This window comes from Oncorhynchus masou, chromosome 32, assembly GCF_036934945.1.
Source record: "Oncorhynchus masou masou isolate Uvic2021 chromosome 32, UVic_Omas_1.1, whole genome shotgun sequence".
Taxonomy (NCBI): Eukaryota; Metazoa; Chordata; class Actinopteri; order Salmoniformes; family Salmonidae; genus Oncorhynchus; species Oncorhynchus masou.
The window spans coordinates 70,292,538-70,319,387 of NC_088243.1; the positions used below are offsets into that span (position 1 = coordinate 70,292,538).

The following is a 26,850-nucleotide window of genomic DNA, read 5'->3' on the forward strand; positions in this document are numbered from 1 at the left end:
TGGCAGATTTACATTAATTGGCTCTTCAGGCCTTTTCAACTGAATGGGCAGGTGTGTGTGTGTCTTTGTCTCTGTCTGTGTGTGAACACGAGTATGCGCATTATCAGGCAAACAGGAGATGCTAACATGGAGAACCCTGCTCTTGGAATAGTAATACATCCAGTGTTGGCTGTGACAGCTGTACACCTGTTAGCTCGTGTTTGATTGAGTTGGTTGCTTATGGGGGAGCATGTGATGAGAGCTGCAGACAGTATGGCCACTAATATACATCAGCAGTATATCATCCAGGTGGGGTTTAGGGGGAGGAGGGGGGTCTATAGAAGCACCTGTGCTGAGGCATTAGCTAAGACCAGTAGCCTGCCTTTGATGTCAAAGTACGGTCAGGTGAGACTGCTTTGTCTTTATAGCCCACTATTCTGGTACCTCCCACTGAAGTCACATATAAAGCTGTTTTTATGGGGCCTCTATTGGCTCAAGAGCCACTCCTCTGGATTTACCTCTGACTGTCTCATTTGCTTTACCTAAATGACCTCACACCTCACAACCCTCTAATGAACACGTAATGATGAAAATTTCCCTGTATTCTTCTGACACATTTTTACAACCCAGTGTTTCTCAGGTCTTCCATTTACTGATTTTAACCACCAAGATGAGACTGCTCTATAGACTCGGTCAAAGTCCAAGTGTCCTCAACCAATAGTAAACTGAACTATGCATTTACAGCACCCAACTCCCTCCCCAGCACTCCTCCGCAGAAGAAACCAGTCTGTTGTCTTTCACATTGCTCAAGGTGTGGCCTGCTGGTTGATACGTCCCGCTCTCCCCTCCCCACGTCTGACCCACAGCCAATCCCCAACACCTGCCGCGACTCACCTGAAAGGATTTGCATACAGGGCCCACCCTGGTTCGTGATTGGCCAGGTGCAGCCACACTGCCTGAGGACTCCCCCACCAATGGATGTCCTGCTGTGTGACTCACAGGGAGAGCCAGGGCAAGTTGCTTCACTACACTTTTCTTTTTTTACATTTTCAACAGCAGCCATTGCCTCGCTCTCTTCTTCTCCTTTTCAGTTTAGTTTTATCGCTGTGAGTGGGAGAGGTAGAGGGCAGGTCAGTGTTCCACACCTCCTGTACCGCGCTGGGTCCCGCTGCTGTCTGGAGGCACACCCTTACTTGGATTATTTTTCTTTCATTGCAGTTGTCTCGGTTTCCCCCTGTGTTTTTAAGTCATTCAGATCTGTCACTTGTTCCACTGTTAACATGGAGTCCGACACATAAGCCCTGTGTCTTTGAGGTTAGTGACTGCAGTATTTTTGTTTCTTTATGGATGAATAGTTGGTTCAAATCAAATAGAGTTGTTTATATGGGTCATGTATTTAACATTGTATGTGTTCCTCATTTGTTTTCTATATTTGCGAATGTGTCACGAGAAAAGCAGAAGTACAACTTGCACAAATATAAATCGAGAAACAAAAACGTTCCTGTTGATACAATTAAAGATATTCTCCAGTACTTTTGTATACTTTATAGCCAGTAGTTCTGAAAGTATCTCCCATGAGCCAAAAGTGCTCCACGAAAATGGTGTACTACATGATATGTGCACAACGTCATCTCTCTCTCTCTCTCTGGCAAGGGGCTGAAGCTCATTGGCTGAAACTAATTGCTAGTTAGTTTATCATTGTCACTTGTCATCGTTGTTGTTTTGCTTAAGAGTCGCTGCCATATATGGCGTGCTTTAGCAGGGGAGGGAACTGTAACCAAGCCCCCTGCCCCCTAGTCCAAGCCCCGTAACCAAGCCCCCTGACCCCGAGACCAAGCCCCCTGACCTCGAGACCAAGCCCCCTGACCTCGAGACCAAGTCCCCTGACCCCGAGACCAAGTCCCCTGACCCTGAGACCAACCCCACTGACCCGGAGACCAAGCCCCTGATCTAGCCCCCCTGACCCTGAGACCAAGCCCCCTGACCAACCCCCCCTGACCCCGAGACCAAGCCCACGTGAGCGTTTACAGTTGGTCATGGTGTAGAAATACTTGTAATTCTCTTTTATGGGAACTCTCAGTAGACCATAGGCCATAAATTTGAAAAGGTTATACATTTTTGCTAACTCTGCTTTGGCCCGGCGCTAGCCTACCTCTAAAATAATAAGTCATTAATTAAATAGTATCTAGATTCTAGAATGTGCTTTCCCCACACCCTGTTGCATGTTCAGGTAAGGTTCTGTTTGATTTCAGGCCTGCTTATCAGGAACTGATCAGGCCACCGGAGCCCTGCATGAATGTGGATCTTCCTGTAAGGCAGAGGAGGATCAGCAGGTATTCGTTGCGACTCATAGTGGATGACAAACAAACTGGTGTTGTGCTACCATTATCTCCTAAGCAGTTCACATCTCAACATGCTTTTCTCACATGAATGGTTTTTGTAGAGTTACCTTTGGCGTGCCTAGTTGTGGTAGGTTTCTGTTGCTAAAAGTTGCAGCAGAGGTAAAATCATGGTTCCTGTTTCACCAGAAACATGCTCTGCACTGACAAACTTTATTGAGGTTGGCAGTTAAAAATGTATCTGAAAACACTCAAAACAAAGTGACCCCATAGTTTTTGTTGTATAGATCCATCAGACCTCGAAAGATCCAAAATAAAGCAATTTCACTCAATGTTGGCTCAAGGATCTCCTCACATATCATTGGAGAAGCTTACACTCTGTCTCGTAAACCTAGTGATACTGTATCAAATCAGCCCTCTGTGGTTGTTAGTTATGAGGTCAATGTTTAGGTCATTAGGGCCTACACCTGGAAAATGTTGCATTCAACCAATGCTTTACACACTTTTAATATCATGAGTCAATAACCCGGTTTTAACATTGGTGAATTGCTAAGTTGTACCCCATAGCTATTCCCAGTTTGCATCTGAGCTAACTTTGTAATCATGCTTTGTGCCCACCCTGGCCTCTTGATTTGGCTTGTAAATGAGGCACAGTACCTGAGGTTTGGCCATGAAGTGAGAGAAACACAACACTCCCATTGTTGACCTATTGAGTGGCTGTAGAGAGGGGCCTAGTTTCTGTCACAAGGGAGGGAGTGGCAGAGAGGTGAAGAGAGGGAGGAACGGAGGGAGGGCAACAGTAGTATCAGGTTGGCTCCTCACACAATACAGAGTCAACAAGTCTTAGCCTGTAATTAGATCATTTGGCCTGGCTGAGGAAGAGGAGTAGGGGTGGATTTAATCAGCCCAGGCTTGACATGCCCTCATATGGAACAGTACAGGGTTGGGTCTGTTCTGGCTCACATTTTCTCCCTTCACAATCCAGCCTGTAGTTGACATTGAATGACAGAGGGCGGCAGTTTGTTCAAGCTGTTTCGCAGTTGATGGGTAAATAAGCAGATCCTGTGGCCTGCTGGCTTGTCAGTCGTGTTGCTATGGAACGTTAACAAAAAAAAGTTCTCATATAGATGGTGCTTTCAAAACAACTGGGAACTCGGGGGCGGGGGGGAAATGTGGTAAAATCATGACGTCAGTAATCTTCAGTCAAAGCTCTAGAAAGAGTTCCCGACCTGGAATTCTGAGTTGGTTGACTGTTCCAAATGATTTTTCCCAGTCGGTGCTCGTTTTTTTCTCAGTTTTCTTGAACCCTCCGAAGTCGGAAGTCAGAGATTTCCCGAGTTTCCAGTTTGTTTTTTTACACTGCATGTGTCTCAGTTGACCTCTGGTAACGGGTGACATGATCTCAGGTAACGGCAGTGACAGGAACCTGTTTGGGTGGGTAATTCTAGGTTGGGTTGTGGTCCCTTCTTTCTTTTGTTGTTAGGGGCTTTCACACACATCTGAGGCCTGAGTGATGGGGAAATTGGCTGTAACAAGTCACAATGTGCTCGAGGTGATCTGAATTCTACACCTCTGGTTTGAAACTCTGCCCCTCCTTTATTGTGGGGGACGCTGCAGGCTCAAGCTAGCCAGAGACCGACGGAGACAAACATGGACCCATTCAATATCAATAGTGTTTGACTGTTCATTCTAAAAGTGCAGGGATCCCGAGTGGCGCAGCAGTCTAAGGCACTGCATCTCAGTTCAAGAGGTGTCACTACAGTCCTTGGTTCAAATCCATCTCATCTGGACATGATTGGGAGTCCCAGCATCGTCCGGGTTTGGCCAGGGTAGGCCGTCATTGTAAATAAGAATTTGTTCTTAACTGACTTGCCTAGTTAAATAAAGGTAACATTAAAAAAAAATAACGAAATGGTGGACATTGGTCACATTTAAAAGATCTAGTGCGCTGTGTTGCCTGGCTGAGGGTCCTTTGTGTTGATCCAGAGGTGGATTTGCATTGCGTTTCCATACTTGTCTCTCCTTTTCCATTGAGTAAAGCACAGCTCTCCCAATGTTGCAACTGTCTGAGACTCACACAAACAAGTTGAGACTTGCTAACCATTGTTCTGAGGTACAGGGGGAACCAGAAATACAAGCTGGGTGTCTCAATACTGGAAGCAGAAACATAGGGCAAGATTTCTGCTCACACCAGAATCAGAAAACCTGAGAAAGGAGATGACGATGCTGATGTGATCTTGTTAGGTCACTGCTCTATGTGAGCTATCTCTAAAGCTCAAAATGGAACTGTGCAAAGTTGTCATCAAGGCAAAGGGTAGCTACTTTGAAGAAACTCAAATATACAATATATTTTGTTTTGTTTAACACTCTTTTGGTTACTACATTATTCCATATGTGTTATTTCATAATTTTGATGTATTCATTATGATTCTACAATGTAGAAAATAGTAAAAATAAAGAAATGAGTAGGTGTGACTGGTACTGTATGTCTCTGATCAGTTCCATCTGGTTAACATTCAGCTCCACATTACTAAGTATTTTAACTTGCACAGGCCATTCAGTATTTGGATTCAAGTCACTGTTATTAAAGACATTCACTGGTACTTTGGTGACTGAGAAATAATTTTTTTAACTTTCAACTTTGGGCTGGATGTGTCAATGTGTAGTTCATACATGCATAATCTATGAGCAGAATGACTGTCTTACTTCAATTAGCCAATTTTCCTGAAGCTTTGCCATGCCATTTTCCCTACATTTCCCCCCACGCGGGCCAGCCCCCTAGCAATTAGAGTTCTAGCCAATGAGCTTCAGCCCCTCGCATTTGAGTGACCGTTAGCAAGAGGCCTGCCCAGCGTTATCCAATGAGGTTGCAGAGCGGGCATAACGGCTCAGTGGACACAGAAAAAAGAGAGAATGCAATGACGTGGTGCACCTATCTGTACATATGCGACGTAGTAAGCTATTTTCGGGGACCACTTTTGGCTCGTGAGTGCTACTTTCAGAAATACTGGCTAAAAAGTATACAAATGTACCGACAAATCTTTTTAATATCTGCATGATTATCATCCTTATTTCAAGTGACTTACAAAGAATCAAGCTAGTCAGTCTCTCAGGCTGGTTTGGTTTGTGAACCAGGGAGACCAAGACCACATCATGTTTGGGGGACACGCTCCCGTCTACCTCCCTAAGTCTCTTTGTCCTCAGCCTCACTGGATCATTAGCCAGCTCTATTACCTCCCCCCTATCTCTCCCTCCTTCCTTCCCACACTAGCCTTGTGGAGTGGGCAGCTGTGCCCGACTCTCACCACCATGCCCCCCAGGCAGCTTGTTGTGGTAATAAAATAAGTCATTTTCCAGGGGGAAGAGAGAGTCGTTTGTGGTGAAGATCAGATCACACCTTCCTATTGATAACGTTCCCGGTTATTCAACATCAGGACTGTGAGCTTGAGGGGGCGGAATCTTTCCAACTCTGTGAGTAGGGTTGGTAGTGTCAATCAAATATCATATAAAATGGTATTTGTCACATGCTTCGTAAACAACAGGTGTAGACTAACAGTGAAATGCAGAGGTAAAGATTAAACAAATCATTTGGAAATAGTGACACAAGGAATAAATACACAGTGAATAACGAATAACAATAACGAGTAAAAAATACCATGGCTATATACAGGGAGTACCAGTACTGAGTCGATGTGCAGAGGTATGAGGTAATAACATGGCTATATACAGGGAGTACCACTACCGAGTCGATGTGCAGAGGTATGAGGTAATACCATGGCTATATACAGGGAGAACCAGTACCGAGTCGATGTGCAGAGGTATGAGGTAATAACATGGCTATATACAGGGAGTACCAGTACCGAGTCAATGTGCAGAGGTATGAGGTAATAACATGGCTATATACAGGCAGTACCAGTACCGAGTCGATGTGCAGAGGTATGAGGTAATAACATGGCTATATACAGGGAGTACCAGTACCGAGTCGATGTGCAGAGGAATGAGGTAATAACATGGCTATATAAAGGGAGTACCACTACCGAGTCGATGTGCAGAGGTATGAGGTAATACCATGGCTATGTACAAGGAGTACCACTACCGAGTCGATGTGCAGAGGTATGAGGTAATAACATGGCTATGTACAAGGAGTACCAGTACTGAGTCGATGTGCAGAGTTATGAGGTAATACCATGGCTATATACAGGGAGTACCAGTACTGAGTCGATGTGCAGAGGTATGAGGTAATAACATGGCTATATAAAGGGAGTACCACTACCGAGTCGATGTGCAGAGGTATGAGGTAATAACATGGCTATATACAGGGAGTACCAGTACTGAGTCGATGTGCAGAGGTATGAGGTAATAACATGGCTATATAAAGGGAGTACCACTACCGAGTCGATGTGCAGAGGTATGGGGTAATAACATGGCTATATACAGGGAGTACCAGTACCGAGTCAATGTGCAGAGGTATGAGGTAATACAATGGCTATATACAGGGAGTACCAGTACCGAGTCGATGTGCAGAGGTATGAGGTAATAACATGACTATATACAGGGAGTACCAGTACCGAGTCGATGTGCAGAGGTATGAGGTAATAACATGACTATATACAGGGAGTACCAGTACCGAGTCAATGTGCAGAGGTATGAGGTAATAACATGACTATATACAGGGAGTACCACTACCGAGTCGATGTGCAGAGGTATGAGGTAATAACATGACTATATACAGGGAGTACCACTACCGAGTCGATGTGCAGAGGTATGAGGTAATAACATGACTATATACAGGGAGTACCAGTACTGAGTCAATGTGCAGAGGTATGAGGTAATAACATGACTATATACAGGGAGTACCAGTACCGAGTCAATGTGCAGAGGTATGAGGTAATAACATGACTATATACAGGGAGTACCACTACCGAGTCGATGTGCAGAGGTATGAGGTAATAACATGACTATATACAGGGAGTACCAGTACTGAGTCGATGTGCAGAGGTATGAGGTAATAACATGACTATATACAGGGAGTACCAGTACCGAGTCGATGTGCAGGGGACGAAGTAATTGAGTAGCTATGTACATATACAGCAACAGGGTGCCTTGGGTAATAGGAGTCACAGCAAGGCTAGTTACTGATATACCATGGAATTTCAATGGGATCCATCGTCTTGAAAAATAGTCAGTCAATATTAGGATTCTTTCTTAGAAAGGACATCTGGTGAAGTGAGTCAGCAGGATACTGCAGGAGTATGTTGCTTGTCTTTACAGATCAACCGTAACCCACTTCCCATTAAAACCTCAATGATTCAGTAGCGCCTCTTGCTATCTGTCTTGCTATGATATCTATCATGGAAACATCACATGTACGTGGGCGGCAAGAGACGGATTGTTTTTCTGAAATGTATAGGTTCAGTAATTGATGGCTTACTCATACAGACGACATGGCTTTTCTTGTTTAGTGAAGAGATGGTTGGTGGAATATTGACATTTCCACCAACTGACATCTCCAAAGAGGACAGTATAGTTCTGTGGCCTCTGCACATGCATATACAGCATCATGTTTCCAGCTGCATTGGTCCGGTTCCACCGTTCATGAGGTAACATGCCTCAAAAATACATTATACTGCTTCAACTGCAGGACACATCAAGCCCAATACTACCACCTTCAAATGTCTGACCATGATTCCAACTTTTTCTTCTTCTCCCTATGTAGTATCGCTATCATTTAATATCAGCCATTCTAACTTAGGCACCAGGAGAAAATGTTCATATTTTTCATGTGGTTTTCGGAGATTTGACTCCCAGACGCCACAGCTGCGTTGGTGTCTATGGCTGGTCGGGAGTGGGGTGGGCCTCTGCATTCAGTGGTGTGGATAACTGGGCCCTGCCTTTTTAAGCCTTCCATGACTCCAGGAACACAGACTTATCCTGTGTCTGCTATGCTCTGAGTCCTCAGTCAGACACATGCAAGGGCCCACAGTTACAAAGACTAGCTCAAAGCCTTGTCCATCATCCGAAAAACTGCCCATGTCTTCCATAACTGCCCATGCCTTCCATAACTGCCCATGCCTTCCATAACTTCCCATGCCTTCCATAACTGCCCATGTCTTCCATAACTGCCCATGTCTTCCATAACTGCCCATGCCTTCCATAACTGCCCATGCCTTCCATAACTGCCCATGCCTTCCATAACTGCCCATGCCTTCCATAACTACCCATGCCTTCCATAACTGCCCATGTCTTCCATAACTGCCCAAGCCTTCCATAACTGCCCATGCCTTCCATAACTGCCCATGCCTTCCATAACTGTCCATGCCTTCCATAACTGCCCATGCCTTCCATAACTGCCCATGCCTTCCATAACTGCCCATGCCTTCCATAACTGCCCATGCCTTCCATAACTGCCCATGTCTTCCATAACTTCCCATGCCTTCCATAACTGCCCATGTCTTCCATAACTGCCCATGTCTTCCATAACTGCCCATGCCTTCCATAACTGCCCATGCCTTCCATAACTGCCCATGCCTTCCATAACTGCCCATGCCTTCCATAACTGCCCATGTCTTCCATAACTGCCCAAGCCTTCCATAACTGCCCATGCCTTCCATAACTGCCCATGCCTTCCATAATTGTCCATGCCTTCAATAACTGCCCATGCCTTCCATAACTGTCCATGCCTTCCATAACTGCCCATGCCTTCCATAACTGCCCATGCCTTCCATAACTGCCCATGCCTTCCATAACTTCCCATGCCTTCCATAACTGCCCATGTCTTCCATAACTGCCCATGCCTTCCATAACTACCCATGCCTTCCATAACTGCCCATGTCTTCCATAACTGCCCAAGCCTTCCATAACTGCCCATGCCTTCCATAACTGCCCATGCCTTCCATAACTGTCCATGCCTTCCATAACTGTCCATGCCTTCCATAACTGCCCATGCCTTCCATAACTGTCCATGCCTTCCATAACTGCCCATGCCTTCCATAACTGCCCATGCCTTCCATAACTGCCCATGCCTTCCATAACTGCCCATGCCTTCCATAACTGCCCATGCCTTCCATAACTGCCCATGTCTTCCATAACTGCCCATGCCTTCCATAACTGCCCATGCCGACCCCCCCCCCCCCCCAACGCTGTATTTCGATACAGTGTTGACTATCTGTCAATAAGCAACTGCTTGCTAAGGTTACAGCTAGGGTAAGGTTTAGAATAAGAGTTAGAGCTAGGGTTAGGATTACTAGATATTTTGTTGACATGTTACTGATTGTCCATCTGTTGATGCTCTTCAGACTATCCAAATAAAGTGTTAATGGGGGAGATCGATACAGTTACGTATCGCAATATTTGTATTTATTTATTTTGCTAGGTAGTGTTAGCTAGCACTAGTCGACTGTACCTGTGGAAAAACTCTGGTATTTGTCGTCCTATAGCTTGTTCTCCATCTTCTTTTTAAATAGTGAGCCAACATGTTTTCAGCACTTTTTTTCACACCAAAGAGACATCCTCAGAACTTCTATCAAATTCAAAGCCTAGTTCAAAATAATTTGACAGTTGTGAAGAGCATGAGAACAGTGTGAAGTAACAGACACAGGTTGGCTGTTGGACTGATGAAAACATGAAAAAACATGAAAACATGGTGCCACCATGCAATGAAGCTATTTCCTGCATGCAGATTGGTCTGTAATGGCCAGGTTGATAACTAACAAAACGTGGGTCCTAAAGGTTGCAGCCAAGGATGGCACAGATGTTTTTTACCTTGATAGTTCTATGGAATGTAACAGTGGAAAATATGTTGATAAGTATGTACTCACAATGCTGTTAATTCATTTAGGAACTCCCACTGTACCCAACATTGACATAGAAAACATGGCTAAAAATAATATGATGACCTAAGAAGCCTGCTCATATTTCTGTCTGAGAAGAGAAGCGAGAACTGCTCCTAAAATGATCCACGCTGCCCTGGCCATATCAAAGCTCAATGTTAATGCAGTCAGAAAATTGCATCAGAGGCTGGCTGGGAATGGCTTCCAGGGGATGAGTGTGAGTTTCCAGGCATTAAGCTCTCCCAAAGCAGCAACACTAATACAGTAATGCAGCAGAGATCAGTCTGAATCGATACAGACTGATCTGAGAAGAGAGGGAGGATGACAGGGAGTGAATGTTGTCTGTGGTTTGGAGCATGATGTACTACAGTACCCATAATGTCTGTCACCTTACCAATACGTGGTTTAACTGTATCTAGGACAGGTTAGTACATGCACACTTATTGTTATTCCTTAAATAACGTGCATTGGGATTGCCATGTGTGTTTTCAACAGTATGCATGTTTTATTGAGTTTATTTAAGCATTCTGGACTGTTTGGATGACAAATTGGGTTAGATTCACTTAGGCTGCGTTTGCACAGGCCGGCCATTTCTGATCATATTGGCAAAGAATCTTATTGCCCAATTATTGGCAAAGGAGCTGATCTGATTGGTCAAAAGACCAATTAGTGGAAAAAGAGCTCAGAATTGTGCTGCCTGTGTAAACTCAGCCTTAGACGCTCGGTTAAAGTGAAATCCGTCAAGTTTTTGAGCGTCACTTCAAAACAAATGTGATAATTTTTTTTCCCTTGGCAAATTAGCAATCAACTTCCACATGGGTTGAAACTTAGAGTGGCTTTGTCCTGTTTGACCTTGATCACTACCTGCTCTCTCAGGTGCTGCTCCTTAGTTACATAGCCTTCGGAAAGTATTCAGACTGTATTGACTTTTTACACATTTTGTTACGTTGCAGCCTTTTTCTAAAATGGATTAAATAAAACAAACTCATCTACCCACAATACTCCATAATGACAAAGTGAAAACATTTTTTTATATATTTTTAGCAAATAAATACCTTATTTACATAAGTATTCAGACCCTATGAGACTCGAAATTGAGCTCAGGTGCATCCTGTTTCCATTGATCATCCTTGAGATGTTTCTACAACTTGATTGGAGTCCACTTGTGGTAAATTCAATTCATTGGACATGATTTGGAAAGGCACACCTGTCTATATAAGGTCCCACAGTTGACAGTGCATGCCAGAGCAAAAACCAAATGATGGGGTCAAAGGAATTCTCCATAGAGCTCAGAGACAGGATAGTGTCGAGGCACAGATCTGGGGAAGGGTACTAAATGATTTCTGCAGCATTGAAGTTCCCTAAGAACACAGTGGCCTTCATCATTTAAATGGAAGAAGTGTGGAACCACCAAGACTTTTCCTAGAGCTGGCCGCCCAGCCAAACTGAGAAATCGGGGGAGAAGGGCCTTGGTCAGGGAGGTGACCAAGAACCCGATGGTCACCCTGACAGAGCTTTAGAGTTCCTCTGTGGAGATGGGAGAACCTTCCGGAAGGACAGCCATCTCTGCAGCACTCCACCAATCAGGCACATGACAACCCGCTTGGTGTTTTCCAAAAGTCACCTAAAGGACTCTCAGACCATGAGAAACAAGATTCTCTGGTCTGATGAAACCAAGATTGAACTCTTTGGCCTGAATGCCAAGCATCACTTCTGGAGGAAACCTGGCACCATCCCTATGGTGAAGCATGGTGGAGGCAGCATCATGCTGTGGGGATGTTCTTCAGCGGCAGGGACTGGGAGACTTGTCAGGATCCAGGCAAAGATGAATGGAGCAAAGTACAGAGAGATCCTTGATGAAAACCTGCTCCAGAGCACTCAGGACGTCAGACTGGGTCGAAAGTTCACCTTCAAGCAGGACAACAACTCGAATCACAGCCAAGACAACGCATGAGTGGCTTCGGGACATGTCTCTGAATGTCCTTGAGTTGACCAGCCAGAGCCTGGACTTGAACCCGATCGAACACCTCTGGAGAGACATGAAAATAGCTGTGCAGCAACACTGTGCCAAGCTTGTAGCGTCATACCCTGTGCCAAACTTGTAGCATCATACCCAAGAAGACCTGAGGCTGTAATCGCTGCCAAAGGTGCTTCGACCAAGTGAAGGGTCTGAATGTGATATTTAGCAAACATTTCTAAAATCCTGTTTTTGCTTTGTCATTATGTGGTATTGTGTGCAGATTGATGAGGGGGGGGGGACATTTAACCAATTTTAGAATAAGGCTGTAACCTAACAAAATGTGGAAAAAGTTAAGGGGTCTGAATACTTTCCGATGGCTTCAAATTGTTTAATTGAGTGTCTGAGCTCCCGTCACTGTGAAGGATGACATCATTTACATCATTATCCTCCACTCTCAGAAAGATTCGGTTTAAAAATTCATGCCAGTTAATTGATGCTTGGAAGTAGTGTGTACACTTCAGTTCATAATTTATTCCCTACCCACTCTGCTTAGTTCCTCACGTAGAGTAGGTCTTTGAGGGTTGTGTGACTGAAAGACTCATTCACTGCACTGTCATTGTGTGTGTGTGTGTGTGTGTGTGTGTGTGTGTGTGTGTCAGGCTTGGGATGCAGTCTGTGTCTTCTCAAACACACAACCCCTGCCAGTGGCACACAACCCCCCCCCCCTCTCTCTTATCACAGAGCCTGCTCTACAAACCTTCTCCCTCTGCTTGTTCCTAAGCAACAGCCACTCCTTGTTTACCTATGCATTTTTGCATTGTGATTCTCATCAGTAGAAGTCACAGGCACCCAGAGATGGTTGTCTGTTCCCTTTATTCAAAGTAGTGAAGGCTACCTTGTTTGTTAGACCCTACATGTATGTTGTGTGCGGATAGTGGAATATGTTTACCACCTAGTATCATATACATGATCACTCAGCTTTAAAGTAGGCCTACTACATTACTTTCACCTTCAATGGTTGAATAACAACAGGTCACCATTCAACCCCTCTTATACAACAATGCTTGTCTGTCTCTATGGACATGTGGTTTATTGTCCTCCTCATCTCCTGCATCAATGCTGCACCTTCCCCTCTGCTATCATAAACAAACGACCTGCTTTATAAAGTCTGGCCGGCGCTGCTTCACAAATATTGACCTGTACTGGCTCGGCTCCCTCTCTCCCACCTACACCCAACCTCACACAATACAATACACTGCAGTGAAAACCAAATTACAAAATGGTCAAATGTGGAATTGAATTAATAGAACATGAAACACCGCAGCAATTTGATGTCTATTCTATGATTTTGAGCAGAATCGGTGAATCCCAAACTACCTCCTCGCTCGGTGGGCCCTCAGTTGTTATGTGTTGCTGATGAAACTCAGAGGGTGACTTCCAGAGTAGGGAAGGGATCAGTAAACCCATCAACTTCGGGTCACACTCCTGACTTGAATGATGCAATTCATGTTCCCGTTTTAAATAGTTAAACGAGAATGAAATTCAAATCGCCTGTCGTTTTACCTCAGTAACTGTTAAACATTTAATTTGAGACGTATTCCGTTTGTTTTATGTGTCAAGTCTCTAAATCAGACACAAACACACGTGTCATATAATTAGGCATGTATCTCAATTATTTTGTAGGAAATTGTGCAAACTCCAAACATGTTGGGGTGTTTGTTGGGATAGCACTTCGCTCTGGAGCCTGCATCCTTGCTGGCTTGGTCAAAATGGTTATTGGAGGGCCTAATTAGCACGTACACCCTTGATCATTTTCACTCCCTCAGTTTTGGGACACTTGTGCATATGGCAGTGGCGTGGGAAGGGTGTGATTTGGGATTCAGCCTTTGACTGCTCCTGATGTCACTGAATGCATAATGTGAACAAATTTGACATCATAAGTGGTGATTTCGTAACATGTTTTATGTGAAAGTCTTTCAAGGATGAAAAGCTTAATCATAACCTATACAATGACAGTGGCTCGCCTTCAAGCAACATTGTCCTGGAGCTCTTTCCTTCTCTTAACCCTTCCCACAACGTCCTTCAGTTCTGACATCATGATGTGATAAAGACGACAAGGAAAGGCCAAGTGCAGAGACTACTCTCTGCTACTACCGTAACATCTCAGGCATGCAATATCATACCAAACGCCACAGATGAATGAATGCGGAGGGAACTTTGGGGGGGCTGGTTAGTTTAGTAACTAAATCTTTTTTCCGGTGACTTTAGAACTACTTCAGTAGTTTTGGGGGGTATCTGTACTTTACTATTTATATTTTTTGACAACTTTTACTTTTACCTCACTACATTCCTATAGACAATATTTTACATTTAACTCCATATATTTTCCCTGACAACCAAAGGTAATTGTTACATTTTCAGTGCTTAGCAGGACCAGAAATTTGTGAAATTCACACTTAATCAAGAGAACACGTGGTCATCCCTACCGCCTATGGTCTGGCAGACTCACTAAACACAAATGCATCTTTTGTAAATATTGTCTGAGTGTTGGAGTGTGCTCCTGGCTATCCATCAATTTTAAAAACATGAAATTGGTGCTGTCTGCTTTGTATAATATAAGGAATTTTAAATAGTTTATACTTTTACATCTACCTTTGATACTTAAGTATATTTGATAAATTACATTTACTTTTGATACTTAAGTATATTTTAAACCAAATACTTTTAGACTTTTACTCAAGTAGTATTTTACTGGGTGACTTTCACTTTTACTTTTAGGAATGGGTACTCTTTCCACCACTGATTTCCCCCCCATGTCCCTCTGGGATGTGTCTGCTTGTCACGCCCTGATCTATATTTATTATGTTATCTTCATGTGTTGGGTCAGGCCAGGGTGTGACATGGGTTTATTTGTAGTGTGTTTCGTCTTGGGGTTGTGTGGGGTGTATAGATTAGTCTATGGCTGCCTGAGGCGGTTCTCAATCAGAGTCAGGTGATTATCGTTGTCTCTGATTGGGAACCATATTTAGGTAGCCTGGGTTTCACTGTGTGTTTGTGGGTGATTGTTCCTGTCTCTGTTGCACCAGTCAGGGCTGTTTCGGTTTTCGACGTGTGTTGTTTTGTATTATTTGTGTTCTTCATCATTAAAGATGTATCGAACGAACCACGTTGCATTTTGGTCCGATCCTTGTTCCACCTCTTCGTCAGAGGAGGAATTGGAAGAAACCCGTTACACTGCTTGACATCATTGAGGAATGACTCACTCTTACAAACTTCTCATATTGAGACTGTGGTTGACTTGACACACACACTTTTACAGGCTCTAAGATTAGGTATCTAATACTCTGGTAACCTGGCATTTCATTGTCTGGAGTTAAATAAACTCATTAAGAAGAGGTGGTGTTCTCTCAGTTGTCTAGGGTGAGAGTGGTCCTGGCTGTCAAGGTTTTCGAGGGTATCAGAATGTAAGAGCTGATTTGCTGGTTGTTAAACTGTTTACCGACAGATCACTCTTAGTCTTAATCTTTAAATCTCTGCTAAAGCTGCAAATAGTAATTCCACCACTTATTTGTGTGATTTCTAACTGAAGTGACTCACCCACAGGAATTATGCACAAAATTGTAGTACCGCATGAGCTTTCTCAATGCAGTACTATAGATGCATGCAAGTGATTTGTTTGAAGGGGCACTGAAGATCAAATGCAATGTCTTTTGAATTGATTATGTTTCAAATAAATACAAGAAATCTTGTGTATTTTCTCCTAAAAATGTATCAAATTAAGGGGACATAGGACATGTGCTCACTTCAGTTTCCCCCTGTTCTCAGTTTCAATGCCTCTGGATGCATGCAAAAAAGCACCCAAAGATAAGTAGCTTTTTTATAGCATTTGACCCCAAAGCCGGCGAGAAGATTGAGGCTAAAGAAGCAGAGTTAAGCTCCTCTTTCTTTAGGCATGCTGACTGTGTGTGTTGCTGACTTGCAGCATGCCTGCCGATGGGTGGACACACCAGCCTGCTTGTGTCCAAACCTGTTTTGGTATGTACCGCTCTGAGCAGCCAGGCCCCCACCCCCAGAAGGAGCCAAAGCCTCAGTGTTCTGATAGTGCTAAACGATTTGAGGACACTATCTCAGTACAGACTTGGTATGCTATAATTTCTGCCTCAAGCAACTACTGGAAAAACAAAAGTATCTTGACTGCATTTTCCTCCTCATTTTTACAACAGCTGCCTATGGAACCATGGTTCTTAGGGTAAGCCTTGCAAACTGGCATGTCTGAAGTATTATCTGTTGGAATATGCAAAGCAAAGTTTCAAGGTGCTGTGGTCTGATTGTCTGATGAGGTGAAAAAGCAGGAATCTCACGGTCAACTTGGTTTCATTCAAGGTTGTTGCTGCATGATTTAGTGTGCGCACTGTGAAGCATGGTGGGTGTGTGCATTGTGAAGCATGGTGGGTGTGTGAACTGTGAAGCATGGTGGGTGTGTGCACTGTGAAGCATGGTGGGTGTGTGAACTGTGAAGCATGGTGGGTGTGCGCACTGTGAAGCATGGTGGGTGTGTGCACTCTGAAGCATGGTGGGTGTGCGCACTGTGAAGCATGGTGGGTGTGCGCACTGTGAAGCATGGTGGGTGTATGAACTGTGAGGCATGGAGTGTGTGTGAACTGTGAGGCATGGAGTGTGTGTGAACTGTGAAGCATGGTGTGTGTGTGAACTGTGAAGCATGGTGTGTGTGTGAACTGTGAAGCATGGTGGGTGTGCGCACTGTGAAGCATGGTGGGTGTGTGCACTCTGAAGCATGGTGGGTGTGCGCACTGTGAAGCATGGTGGGTGTGCGCACTGTGAAGCATGGTGGGTGTATGAACTGTGAGGCATGGAGTGTGTGTGAACTGTGAAGCATGGTGTGTGTGTGAACTGTGAAGCATGGTGTGTGTGTGAACTGTGAAGCATGGTGGGTGTGTGTACTGTGAAGCATGGTGGGTGTGTGTACTGTGAATTATGGTGGGTGTGTGTACTGTGAAGCATGGTGGGTGTGTGTACTGTGACGCATGGTGTGTGTGTGAACTGTGAAGCATGGTGTGTGTGTGAACTGTGAAGCATGGTGGGTGTGTGTACTGTGAAGCATGGTGGGTGTGTGTACTGTGAATTATGGTGGGTGTGTGTACTGTGAAGCATGGTGGGTGTGTGTACTGTGAATTATGGTGGGTGTGTGTACTGTGAAGCATGGTGTGTGTGTGAACTGTGAAGCATGGTGTGTGTGTGAACTGTGAAGCATGGTGGGTGTGTGTACTGTGAAGCATGGTGGGTGTGTGTACTGTGAATTATGGTGGGTGTGTGTACTGTGAATTATGGTGGGTGTGGGTACTGTGAAGCATGGTGGGTGTGGGTACTGTGAAGCATGGTGGGTGTGTGTACTGTGAATTATGGTGGGTGTGGGTACTGTGAAGCATGGTGGGTGTGGGTACTGTGAAGCATGGTGCTGCTGGTATATTTTTCCGTTTTTTTTGTATCCTCCTGCCGACCTGTGCTGTGACATGTCGGTATTGGTATGAATGTAAACAGATCAGGGGTGGGCGTTTGTTTGTGTGTGTGTGTGTGTGTGTGTGTGTGTTTGTGAGACAGAGAGTTGGCGGGGGCGGTGGTATTTCACAATCACACATCTGCTACCATGGAGCAGAGTTAAAAAAAAGTCCATCTGAGGGCCATTGGACTTGGAATTAGCTTCACAGGGCCATGTCTTAGCAGTAGTTTTCACTTCATTTTGACTTAAAGGGGTACTATGTTAGCGTTTAGGCAGCTGTTGCTTAGGAGATAGAGGGAGGTTTCTGTGCAACTTTGGGATGCTGGATGGAGCTGAAAGTGTTTTTTTCTATTCCAGTCTGGCCATGTACCAAATTGTTACCTCACAGCAGCCAAAACAACGGGAGAGTCTTCAAAACAAAGCAATTAAAATATTTCTGAGAGAGGAGAATTGTCAATGCACAGTAAGCACAGAGATGCATACTTTCATTGTCTCTGTCTTTTCCATTTCAACCCATTGTGTCACCCAAACACATAAGGTCCTAAAAGCCCAGAGAGAGAGACTTAACCAGCTAAAAACCACCCAGGCTCATATGACATATGTCAAAACCATTAGATATACAATGAACTTCATACATAAACCTCAAACTTTCTTTTGACGTGTCTCGAGAAGCAGGGAACTAATTGTTGGACCAAGGACAAGTGTAAAGATTCTTCCACAACAGAGTCATCCGTCTACACCCACATTTTGCAATCATGTTAGTTCACAACTGGATCCTGTTAATAGCTAATAATTTCACCTCAGTGTGCATGAACCAGATTGGAGATGGGGTCAATGATGATGAACAAACAACCATCTCCCATGTGAGATTTGCATCGCTGCTCTTCAATATCATTCTTTGTGTTTGATCACAGATGACCAATAGGCACCTTTCGAGTTTCTGGATTCTAATCATTCTTGCTATTCTGTGAACAGGTAAAATGGCCGAATTTACATTTTAATGAGTAGCCTCTTGTAGCACTCATGTAGCTGCTAGCTTTACTCGAGATATAAGGGGGCAGATGTATTTTTTTGCCCCTTTCTGCAATTTCCTGTCCTGTTTTCACAAGTCAAATGGCTCTTCCTATCTGTGGCGTGTGGCCTGTTGCCACATAATAGAAACAGATTGCTGGTGGTGGGGTAGTTCTGAAAAATGTTATCAAGACCACACCATGACTATCATTCAGAATCCATGCTTTGGACGGTGGGCTATTTACCTCAGGTAAGATAGAAACTATTATGTTTGACCAATGCTTTACTGGCAGAACATAGTGTGACAGGAGCTTGGTTCGTCTTAGAATTGGCATAAACCTCACGAACACATGTGGAAGGAAGGAAGGAACAGAAGGGGTTACCAAGTCAGGTTTCTGTCTGTGTCTACATATTAGATGTAAGTGTGAGTTTTGGAAGGGAAGGTATAGCATATCTAGGGTAACAAGAAGAGGCTCACTGTCATGCTGTGCAATCACTAGAGGTCGACCGATTAATTCGAATGGCCGATTAATTAGGGCCGATCAAGTTTTCATAACAACCGGAAATCTGTATTTTTGGGCGCCGATGTGCCGATTTTTATGTATTTTCATTTTATTTTTATACCTTTATTTAACTAGGCAAGTCAGTTAAGAACACATTCTTATTTTCAATGACGGCCTAGGAACGGTGGGTTGACTGCCTCGTTCAGGGGCAGAACGACAGATTTTCACCTTGTCAGCTCGGGGGATCCATTCTTGCAACCTGACAGTTAACTAGTTCAACGCAATAACGACCTGCCTCTCTCTCGTTGCACTCCACAAGGAGACTGCCTGTTACGCGAATGCAGTAAGCCAAGGTAAGTTGCTAGCTAGCATTAAACTTATCTTATAAAAAACAATCAATCATAATCACTAGTTAACTACACATGGTTGATGATATTACTAGATAGTATCTAGCGTGTCCTGTGTTGCATATAATCTGACTGAGCATACAAGCATACAAGTATCTAAGAATCTGACTGAGCGGTGGTAGGCAGAAGCAGGCGCGTAAACATTAATTCAAAACAGCACTTTCGTGCATTTTGCCAGCAGCTCTTCATTGTGCGTCAAGCATTGCGCTGTTTATGACTTCAAGCCTATCAACTACCGAGATGAGGCTGGTGTAACCAAAGTGAAATGGCTAGCTAATAGAGTTTCAAACGTCACTCGCTCTGAGCCTTCGAGTAGTTGTTCCCCTTGCTCTGCATTGGTAACGCTGCTTCGATGGTGGCTGTTGTCGTTGTTTTGCTGGTTCGAGCCAATGGAGGAGCGAGGAGAGGGACGGAAGCTATACACTGGCAATACTAAAGTGCCTATAAGAATATCCAATAGTCAAAGGTTAATGAAATACAAATGGTATAGAGGGAAATAGTCCTATAATAACTACAACCTAAAACGTCTTACCTGGGAATATTGAAGACTCATGTTAAAAGGAACCACGAGCTTTCATATATTCACATGTTCTGAGCAAGGAACTGAAACGTTAGCTTTCTTACATAGCACATATTGCTCTTTTACTTTCTTCTCCAACACTTTGTTTTTGCATTATGTAACCCAAATTGAACATGTTTCATTATTTACTTGAGGCTAAATGGATTTTATTGATGTATTATATTAAGTTAAAATAAGTGTTCATTCAGTATTGTTGTAATTGTCATTATTACAAATAAATAAATAAATAAATCGGCCGATTTAATCGGTAGCTGCTTTTTGGTCCTCCAATAATTGGTATCGGTATCGGCGTTGAAAAATCATAATCGGTCGACCTCTAGCAATCACACTGTTTTTCATATTTACAATTGAATACGGGCATTTTTAATACACTACCATTCAAAAGTTTGGGGTCACTTAGAAATTCCCTGCAAAACACCAGTCTCAACGTCAACAGTGAAGAGGCGACTCCGGGATGCTGGCATTCTAGGCAGAGTTGCAAAGAAAAAGCCATATCTCTGTCCAGTGTCTGTGTTCTTTTGCCCATCTTAATCTTTTCTTTTTATTGACCAGTCTGAGATATGGCTTTTTCTTTGCAACTCTGCCTAGAAAGCCAGCATCCCGGGGGGTCGCATCTTCACTGTTGACGTTGAGACTGGTGTTTTGTGGGTACTAATGAAGCTGTCAGTTGAGGACTTGTGAGGTGTCTGTTTCTCAAACTAGACACTGTAAAGTACTTGTCTTCTTGCTCAGTTGTGCACTGGGGCCTCCCTCTCCTATTTCTATTCTGCTTAGAGACAGTTTGCAATGTTCTGTGAAAGGAGTAGGACACAGCGTTGTACAAGATCTTCAGTTTCTTGGCAATTTCTCACATGGAATAGCCTTCATTTCTCGGAACAAGAATAGACTGACGAGTTTCAAAAGGAAGGTCTTTGTTTCTGGCCATTTTGAACCTGTAATCGAACCCACAAATTCTGATGCTCCAGATACTCAACTAGTCTAAAGAAGGACAGTTTTATTGCTTCTTTAATCAGTACAGCAGTTTTCAGCTGTGCTAACATAATTGCAAAATGGTTTTCTAATGATCAATTAGCCTTCTAAAATGATCAACTTGGATTAGCTAACACAACATGCCATTGGAACACAGGAGTGATGGTTGCTGATAATGGGCCTCTGTATGTCTCTGTAGATATTCCATTAAAAATCAGCCGTTTCCAGCTACAATCATGATTTACAACATTAACAATGTCTACACTGTATTTCTGATCAAGTGACCCCAAACTTTGGGGTAGTGTACATAGAGTGGGGTCTGAAATGATTGATAAAGATGAGCAATAAGGACTGTATAAACGAAATAATCCTGAATGAATCATGAATAAAGATTAGTGGGAAAGTTAGAGGGTCAAAGATCATACCCCAAAGACATGCTCACATCCCGTTATTGTAATGGTGAGAGGTTAGAATGTCTTGGGGTATGATCTTTGACCCTCACTCAATCATTATTCACGATTTATTCAGGATTATCCATATTCATGGTAACATCCACATTAATGTAGAAGTGTTTAGAAACCTATTCTATTCTTATTTACAATAAAAGTTACTGCAAAATGAAACAATACATTACTTACCATTTCTATTGGGCACAAAATTATCTTAAACACAAACATAACTAACTGAAAATGCATCCAAAAGTTTGTAGCATCACAAGTTTGATGTAATCATTTTGTGCTCGGAATATGGGAACAAATACAAAACTTTTGACTACTTTATTTATAGGAATCTTTAAGAAAAAAAATGTATTACTTGTTTAACAATATCTCTTTCTCTGAGCAATTGTGTTAGAAAATAATATAATTCCCCCCCAAAATGTTGTATACAATACAGCATAAAATATTATTTATTTTATACAGTCATTATTGCTCATCTTTATCAAGGTTGTCAATAATTTCAGACCCCACAGTTCCCGAGGAAGGGTAGAAACACGACAAAGACCCAATGAGTTAGTTAGAAGCGAGTAGGGGTAGTTGTGCAAAATAACATTAGACTCTTGCACTGAGAGAGGTTTTCTACTGAATGTGGTTTAACAGACAGGAAGTTTGCTGAAACCCAGTGATGCATTTCCTGTCAGCGCAAGCTTCACAGGTCAGTTTGTCGCTGCTGTTTGTTTCTCTTCTCTCAATTATATTTTGCGCCTCTATTTTCAGTTTTCTACTCCCTCTTCTCTCTGTCCTCATGCATGGTATGCTCTGCCATGATAGGAGGTGTGTGTGTCAATATATTTCCAAAGCTTCAGGATACTTGTGTAGGCTACAAGTAAGCTAGAATTAGTAATACAACAAAAACATTCCTAGATTTGAATGATTTAACTCTCCCACATCCGTATGAAGACTCAATGCAGAAGTCATGTGAATTTTGATAATCTACGATCAATAAATTAGATTATCATGCTCTTGACTCTACAAACACAGCTGATCTGTCTGCTAATAAAACATAGTAAATTACCATGCAAATGATCATGGTACTCGTGTGGCTCTATGAGCTGTGAGGTAGCACTATGAGCTGTGTTGTCACACCAGAGGGCTAGCTATAGCTCTTCAGATTTAACCTTAGCGAGTTAGCACTAGCAGCACCAGTCTGTATTGCCACACACCACAGAATGCTGTAGCTCTTCGGGGTTGGCCTTAGAAAGTTAGCACTAGCAGCAGTTGTCTGGGTGAGGGTGCTGCTGCCTGCAACCTTGTCCATATTAGACCTTCTCTCACTCAGAGCCTGGGGCTGCAGTGGAATAGTACAAGGTTTACGAGAGATCAGATTAAATTCCATCTCTCCCACTGAAAACCCTGTACTGGAGGTGACCTTTTTCTCTCCATCTTCATTTGGCCGTAGCACACCAGCCCACCTCCCTGTGCATTACTACAACAGACAGACATCACTGTTGGTTAGGATGCAGTTGTTTTGTTTAGAACGACGGCTCCATTATCAACTCAATGTTGTTTATTATAAAACTCAACTGACTCCTACAGAACAGCGTAATCAATCCCATATACCAAACGTCAGACATAACCGAACAGTAACAGCACTGTAGAACTGTGTGTTAATGTAACTCTCAATGCAGCACTGTAGAACTGTGTGTTAATGTAACTCTCAATGCAGCACTGTAGAACTCAGACATATCAGTCCAGATTACATGTTAGATATTGTTGCACTGTCGGAACTAGTAGCACAAAGCATTTTGCTACCCTCGCAATAACATCTGCTTTCCATGTGTATATGACCAATAACATTTGATTTGATTTGAGACATAGCGGCATGTTTTGTTGTTTCGCTTTACCCGGCCGCACTCGCCAGCTCAAATCAAGTCTAATCAAATTGTATTTGTCACATGCTTCCTAAACAACAGGTGCAGACTAACAGTGCAGTGCTTACTTATGGGCCCTTTCCAACAATGCAGTGAGAAAAATTGAGAAATAATAGAAAAATAGTAACACAAGGAATAAATACACAATCAGTAAGGATAACTTGGCTATATACACAGGATGCCAGTATGAGTCGATGTGCTGGGGTATGAGGTAATTGAGGTAGATATGTACATACGGGTAAGGGTAAAGCTAGGCGTCGTTAGAGGATGCCTATGTCCTCTGCCTTCATTTCTGGCCATATATCTCACCCAGCATGGCAACCTCTAACCTCCTATTCCCCAATAAAGTTGAAACATGTCAGGACTGTGAGCGTAGTACTCTACCATGGCCCATGCATGAACATGTGCCAAGCAAAGCAGCGAAAACTACTGCCAGTTTTTACACACACTGCTGTAGGTTGCTGTGGTGGTGAAAGGACATTGTCTGTGTACACTGTTCTCTGGTGCCGAGGCAGCAGCCTCCTAATTGAGGAAGACTGTGACCTTTTATGCTTATGTATAATTCCCAAACAACTGGGCTAGTTTGCCTTGGAAGGCTGTCAATGCTTTGTTCCGCTAACATGGGACATGGTGTGAGATGTCTCAAAAGTTTTTAGCAACTTGCATGTCTAAAAGACTTGATGTTTAATTGTCTGTGACTTATGTCAGAAGAGTGGTCAGTTCATTGTCTCCCTTAGTAGGGTTTTGCTGTTGTTGTTAAATGAAGTACATTTCTTAGCCTCTGGTCTGCTGACACCATGTGTTTTATGTCCCTGTTGATGTGCATGAGGCCAGAATCCTCTCAGGCCCGGCACTGGCTATCAGAGAGCTCCAGGATTGACTTGACACCAGCCTAATACCACTGAGTCATTTCCCCAACAGGAACCCAGATGATTCCTGCAAAACAGCACTTCTCTGCTGACCACACTTGATGAGCACAAAAATGTGGTGTTGTCCTCTGTTTTTCTGGGGTTTTCTGACAACTTGTACATTGGTATTTTGCTTTGCTCTCAGGTCAGATCTACACTACCAGTCAAAAGTTTTAGAACACCTACTCATTCAAGGTTTTTCTTTATTTTTACTATCTTCTACATTGTAGAATAATAATGAATACATCAAAACTATGAAATTACGCATATGGAATCATGTAGTAACCAAAAATGTGTTTAACAAACAAATCAAAATATTAAATGTTTGAGATTCTTAAAATAGCCACCCTTTGCCTTGATTTCAGCTTTGCACACTCTTGGCATTCTCTCAACCAGCTTCACCAGGAATGCTTTTCCAACAGTCTTGAAGGAGTTTCCACATATACTGAACACTTGTTGGCTGCTTTTCCTTCACTCTGCGGTCCGACTCATCCCAAACCCTCTCAATTTGGTTGAGGTCGGGGAACTGCCAAAGGGGGCGGAGTTGCAATCTACTGCAGAGTCAGCCTGCAGAGTTCTGTCATAATATCCAGGGTCTGTGCCCAAACAATTCGAGCTTCTACTTCTAAAAATCCACCTTTCCAGAAACAAGTCTCTCACCGTTGCCGCTTCTTATAGACCACATTCAGCCCCAGCGTTACCCTGGACACCATATGTGAATTGATTGCCCCCCCATCTATCTTTAGAGCCTGTACTGCTAGGTGACCTAAACTGGGATATGCTTAACACCCCGGCCGTCTAACAATCTAAACTAGATGCCCTCAATCTCACACAAATTATCAATGAACCTACCCACCCGTCCAGCATAACTACTCTGGACAGTTCTGACTTAGATGTGGACAACTACAAATACCTAGGTGTCTGGTTAGACTGTAAACTCTCCTTCCAGACTAACATTAAGCATCTCCAATCCCAAATTAAATCAAGAATCGGTTTCCTATTTCACAACAAGGCATCCTTCACTCATGCTGCCAAACATACCCTAGTAAAACTGACTATCCTACCGATCCTTGACTTCAGTGATGTCATTTACAAAATAGCCTCCAACACTCTACTCAGCAAATTGGATGCAGTCTATCTCAGTGCCATCCGTTTTGTTACCAAAGCCCCATATACTACCCACCACTGCGACCTGTGTGCTCTCGTTGGCTGGCCCTCGCTTCATATTCGTTGCCAAACCCACTGGCTCCAGGTCATCTATAAGTTGTTGCTTGGTATAGCCCAGCCTTATCTCAGCTCACTGGTCACCATAGCAGCATCACGCGCTCCAGCAGGTATATCTCACTGGTCACCCCCAAAGCCAATTCTTCCTTCGGCCGCCTTTCCTTCCAGTTCTCTGCTGCCAATGACTGGTATGAACTGCAAAAATCACTGAAGATGCACCCCAGTATCACTACTTGCACACTCATCTTCTACACATCTATCACCCCAGTGTTTAATTTGCCATACTGTAATAATTTCGCCACTATGGCCTATTTATTGCCTCACCCCCCTTATCCTACCTCAATTGCACACACTGTATATAGACTTTCTCTATTGTGTTATTGACTGTATGTTTGTTTATTCCATGTGTAACTCTGTGTTGTTGTTTGTGTCGCACTGCTTTGCTTTATCTTGACCAAGTTGCAGTTGTAAATAAGAACTTATTTTCAACTAGCCTACCTGGTTAAATAAAGGTGAAATAAAAACATTGTGGAGGCCAGGTCATCTGATGCAGCACTCTATCACTCTCCTTCTTGGTAAAATAGCCCTTAAACAGCCAGGAGGTGTGTTGAGTCATTGTCCTGTTGAAAAACAAATGAGAGTCCCACTAAGCCCAAACCAGATGGGATGACGTATCGCTGCAGAATGCTGTGGTAGCCATGCTGATTAACTGTGCCTTGAATTCTAAATAAATCACAGACAGTGTCACCATCAAAGCATCCCCACACCATAACACTACCTCCTCCATAATTTACGGTGGGAAATTCACATGCAGAGATCATCCGCTCAGCCTCACCGCGTCTCACAAAGACACGTCGGTTGGAACCAAAAATCTCCAATTTGGACTCCAGACCAAAGGACAGATTTCCATCGGTCTAATGTCCATTGCTCGTGTTTCTTGGCCCAAGCAAGTCTCTTCTTCTTATTGGTGTCTTTTAGGAGTGGTTTCTTTGCAGTAATTTTACCATGAAGGCAAAGTTCAGTTCAGTACCAGTTCCTTCATGGTAACTGTTCATGGTAACTGTTCTCCTTTGAACAGTTTATGTTGAGATGTGTCTGTTACTTGAACTCTGTGAAGCATTTATTTGGGCTGAAATTTCTGAGGCTGGTAACTAATGAACTTGTCCTCTGCAGCAGAGGTAACTCTGGGTCTTCTTTTCCTAGCAGTCCTCTTGAGAGCCAGTTTCATCATAGCTCTTGATGGTTTTTGCGACTG

General features: G+C 43.4%; 1 protein-coding gene across 8 annotated transcripts in view; it reads left to right on the forward strand.

The window, feature by feature from the left end:
• The window catches only part of LOC135526548 (ETS-related transcription factor Elf-1-like), a 91,980-nt gene that overhangs the window by 19,131 nt on the left and 45,999 nt on the right, over positions 1-26,850 (forward strand). For 2 of the 8 annotated variants that reach the window (XM_064955023.1, XM_064955027.1), the window contains exon 1: positions 1,016-1,293. The exons of 2 other annotated variants lie outside the window; for them this stretch is intronic. The gene's annotated coding sequence lies outside the window, so the exon portion shown is untranslated. Of the gene's footprint in view, positions 1-880; positions 996-1,015; positions 1,294-18,766; positions 18,887-19,474; positions 19,493-26,850 lie in introns of those variants that run through there. 4 more of the 8 variants (XM_064955028.1, XM_064955031.1, XM_064955024.1 and 1 more) reach the window with 4 other exon arrangements.